The following is a 4,930-nucleotide window of genomic DNA, read 5'->3' on the forward strand; positions in this document are numbered from 1 at the left end:
GTGAATCAGGCGGTATAGTGATACCAGACTTCAAACTATACTACAGAGCAATAGTAACAAAAACAGCATGGTACTGGTACCAAAACAGGCAGGTGGACCAATGGTACAGAATAGAGGACACAGAAACCAATCCACAAAACTACAACTATCTTATATTTGATAAAGGGGCTAAAAGCATGCAATGGAGGAAGGATAGCATCTTCAACAAATGGTGCTGGGAAAACTGGAAATCCATATGCAACAAAATGAAACTGAATCCCTTTCTCTCGCCATGCACAAAAGTGAATTCAAAATGGATCAAGGAGCTTCATATCAAATCAGAGACACGCCATCTGATAGAAGAAAAAGTTGGCTATGATCTACATACTGTGGGGTCGGGCTCCAAATTCCTCAATAGGACACCCATAGCACAAAAGTTAATAACTAGAATCAACAAATGGGACTTACTCAAACTAAAAAGTTTTTTCTCAGCTAAAGAAACAATAAGAGAGGTAAATAGAGAGCCTACATCCTGGGAACAAATCTTTACTCCTCACACTTCAGATAGAGCCCTAATATCCAGAGTATACAAAGAACTCCAAAAATTAGACAATAAGAGAACAAACAACCCAATCAACAAATGGGCCAAGGACCTGAACAGACACTTCTCAGAGGAGGACATACAATCAATCAACAAGTACATGAAAAAATGCTCACCATCTCTAGCAGTCAGAGAAATGCAAATCAAAACCACCCTAAGATACCATCTCACTCCAGTTAGATTGGCAGCCATTATGAAGTCAAACAACAACAAGTGCTGGCGAGGATGTGGGGAAAAGGGTACACTTGTACATTGCTGGTGGGACTGCAAATTGGTGCAGCCAATTTGGAAAGCAGTATGGAGATTTCTTGGAAAGCTGGGAATGGAGCCACCATTTGACCCAGCTATTCCCCTTCTCGGTCTATTCCCTAAAGACCTAAAAAGAGCATGCTACAGGGACACTGCTACATCGATGTTCATAGCAGCACAATTCACAATTGCAAGACTGTGCAACCAAGCTAGATGGCCTTCAATAGACGAATGGATAAAAAAATGTGGCATTTATACACAATGGAGTATTACTCTGCATTAAAAAATGACAAAATCATAGAATTTACAGGGAAATGGATGGCATTAGAGCAGATTATGCTAAGTGAAGCTAGCCAATCCCTAAAAAACAAATGCCAAATGTCTTCTTTGATACAAGGAGAGTAACTAAGAACAGAGTAGGGACGAAGAGCATGAGAAGAAGATTAACATTAAACAGGGATGAGAGGTGGGAGGGAAAGGGAGAGAGAAGGGAAATTGCATAGAAATGGAAGGAGACCCTCAGGGTTATACAAAATTACATACAAGAGGAAGTGAGGGGAAAGGGAAAAATAATACAAGGGGGAGAAATGAATTACAGTAGAGGGGGTAGAGAGATAAGAGGGGAGGGGAGGGGAGGGGGGATAGTAGAGGATAGGAAAGGCAGCAGAACACAACAGACACTAGTATGGCAATATGTAAATCAATGGATGTGTAACTGATGTGATTCTGCAATCTGTATATGGGGTAAAAATGGGAGCTCATAACCCACTTGAATCAAAGTGTGAAATATGATATATCAAGAACTATGTAATGTTTTGAACAGCCAACAATAAAAAATTAAAAAAAAAAATAAAACACATGGTCATTTATTTGCTCTGCTTATGGAAGATTAAAGTAGAAACAAAGATGTTATTGATGGCAAGAAGTGAAAAAAGATTACAGTAGATGAAACAGAATCTTGATGGAAAAGAGGAAAAGCATGAGAAATTTGAGGAACAGAAAAAAAGGGAAGGAAATGTAAAAATGGAAGGAAAGTCTCAAAAAAGGGAAAAGAAAAGAAACCTCTAAAGTATTAATAGAATAAAATCTCAAATTAAAAAAAGTAAAGTATTAATGTAGAGAATGACCAATAATGCTGGGCGGCTCAGTGGTCCCTATGCACATCATTTTTTTGTAGAATAAATCAAGTTTATGATGGGCACATGTTGAGTAAAAAGAAAAAAGTTTCTACAATTTAAAAGTATTTCTTTCAAAACTAAAATAATTTGATGATTTAATGATAAAAACAAGATGAAATTACTATCTAATTTTTGAGTGCTAATCATATTTGGATGCTAACATAATGACTAGCAAATGCACATATGTATATTCACCTAATAATATGCTTGTCGCTAATGTATGCATGAGGGAAAGCATTTATTTATAATTACACTCCTATTAAAATACATTTTATATGACAATTAAAAGCTTCAAATAATGCATATTTAATATACTAGACCACAATTAAAAAAAGACAATGATTGGTTAATATGAACATTTTGGGCCACAGAACGAAATAAAAAAAATTCATGCGGGATTTAATAAAGCAAATTAGGCTTAAAAACCAGTCTACTAACAACCATTCTCTAAATGACATAAATGACAAGTCAAATTCAAATCCATACATTCTTTCTGTCAATAAAATGGGATCTAAAATTTGATTAAATTGTTGCTTTTTTTTTTGCTTACAGCTATTTATGCCATGCTTGTATGCTTGTTAAAAGCCAGAAGAATCTCTAAGAACAAACTGATGTTCACCTCTTCTACTAGAAAGTAATTGCTCATATTGTCTTTTTCTTTTTTTAAGAAATATTGGTTCTTTTTAGTTTAACATGACAATAGCATTCATTTTGATTTAATTGTACTAGCATGGAATATATCTTGTTCTAGTTAGGACCCCATTGTTATAGACTTACGTGATGATATGATTCACAATGGTGTATTCATGTACATAGAAAAATACTGTGTTCATCTAAGTACATAAGAAAGTTGTTTTGGATTCATTCCACTGTCATTCGTTTTCCTATCCACCTTTCCTCTTCCTTTTCCTCTTTCTTTCCCTTTATTCACTTTGTCTAATCTATCAAACTTTTATTCTTCCCCTCTCCCCACGTATTGTGGCTTAGCTTCCATATATCAAAGAAAACATTTGACCTTTGTTTTTTTTTTTTTTTTTTTTTTTTTTTTTTTTATAACTGGCTTATTTCATATAGCATGATAATCTCCATGTAAATTTATTTACCTGTAAATGTCATAAAATCATTCTTCTTTATGGATGAGTGATACTCTACTGTGTATGTATATCACAATTTCTTTATCCATTCATGTGCTGAAGGGCATCTAGTTTGGTTACATAGCTTTGCTCTTGTGAATTGAACTGCTGTGACATTGATGTGGCTTCATCACTGTAGTATACTGATTTTAAATCTTTGGATGTAAACTGAGGAGTGTGATAGTTGGGTCAAATGGTGGTTCCATTTCTAGGTTTTTTGTTTGTTTGTTTGTTTGTTTGTTTGTGGAGCTGGACATTGAACTCAGGGCCTTATGCATGTGAGGCAAGCACTCTACCAACTTAGTTATATCCCCAGCCCCCGCACTCCTAGTTTTTTGAGGCATCTCCATACTGTTTTCCAGAGAGGTTGCAACAATTTGCAATCCTATCAGCAATGTATGAGTTTACTTTTTTCCACACATCCTCACCAAAATTCATTGTAACTTGCTATTCTAACTGGACTAAGATGGAATCTCAGTGTGGCTTTAGTATGCATTTCTCTAATTACTAGACATGTAGGGCAGTTTTTTATGTTTGTTGACAGATCCTATTTCTTCTTCCAAGAATTGTCTATTCAACTCTTTTGCCCATTATTGATTGGAATATTTATTTGGTATTAAATTTCTTCAGTTCTTTATGTAACCTAGACATTAATTCTCTATCTGAAGTGCAAGTGACAAAGAATTTCTCCCATTCTGTAGGCTCTCTTTTCACATTCTTGATTGTTTCCTTTGCAATGAAGAATCATTTTAGTTTGATTCCATCCCATTTATTAAACTGATAAGAACAGATAATACACTTGATCTTAGCCAAAAGGCCAAGAAGCTAGCCCATCCCATTTATTGATTCTTGATTTTGTTTCTCGAGCTTTAGGAGTCTTGTTAAGGGAGTCAGTTTCTGAGCCACATATTGTCTTTTTCTTCAGATATCTTCCCTTGACGTTTCAGTAAATTATAGCCTGAAACAGATTCTAAAGCTTACAGAGTAGATATTAAGCATTCAGAAATGGAGTTGTGTTGACAATCAATAGAATTATACTGTGGGTATTACTCAGAATATATTTCTTTTACCTGGCAAGTTCAGCCTCACAAACATTTGAGAGAACAGGGTTGGTCCCACATTCATCTTATATTTGATATTCAACTCCTAAAAGAGTCATTTAATTGTTGTTCTCTGAATAGCTATTCATATTTCTTTCTCAAGGAAAGAAACAAGTTCATAGTTTTCAATCTCAACAAATGCCTTTAATAAACACCCCAAAGACCTGACTGTTTAAAGCTGGGCATTCACTTTGAATAATCATATTCACTCCATCATGAAAGTAGGACATTTTTTTTGTATGGGGGGATTTTACTTAGGGCCTTATGCATGCTGGGAAAGTGCTCTACCAGTGAGCCTCATTTCCCTGGCCCAGAAAATGGGATTAATGCAATAGCATATTTTACCCAAATGGGGATCAGCAAAAAAAGGAAGGATAATTCAATATTAATCATCTGAGAAACTATGGCAACTATTGACTGTATTTTCCTCACGTGGGATTTAGCTGTTACATTAGGTCACAGAACATTTTGAACATGTCCTTTTGGCAATTCATTCCATAAAGTTATAGCAATGAACTAGAGGTGAAAATATCCTCGCTCTCACTGAGCTTGAGGGAGAATAGAAAATGACAAAACCTTGCAGCTTTGGTAAAGTTGATCATGAGACAAAGACATTTGTAACACTTTATAATAAAAGAGTTGGGTTTAGGGAGATCTTAAAGAAAAAAGTAAAATTTAAACTAAGACATT

General features: G+C 35.1%; 1 non-coding gene across 1 annotated transcript; it reads right to left on the bottom strand.

The window, feature by feature from the left end:
* Positions 1–3,784: 3,784 nt before the first annotated feature.
* Positions 3,785–3,969, bottom strand: LOC114093863 (U2 spliceosomal RNA). Its single transcript, XR_003582949.2, has one exon. It is a non-coding gene; the product is annotated as a U2 spliceosomal RNA (small nuclear RNA).
* Between the last annotated feature and the right edge of the window lie 961 nt (positions 3,970–4,930).

The sequence above is a fragment of the Marmota flaviventris genome, chromosome 9, assembly GCF_047511675.1.
Source record: "Marmota flaviventris isolate mMarFla1 chromosome 9, mMarFla1.hap1, whole genome shotgun sequence".
NCBI lineage: Eukaryota > Metazoa > Chordata > Mammalia > Rodentia > Sciuridae > Marmota > Marmota flaviventris.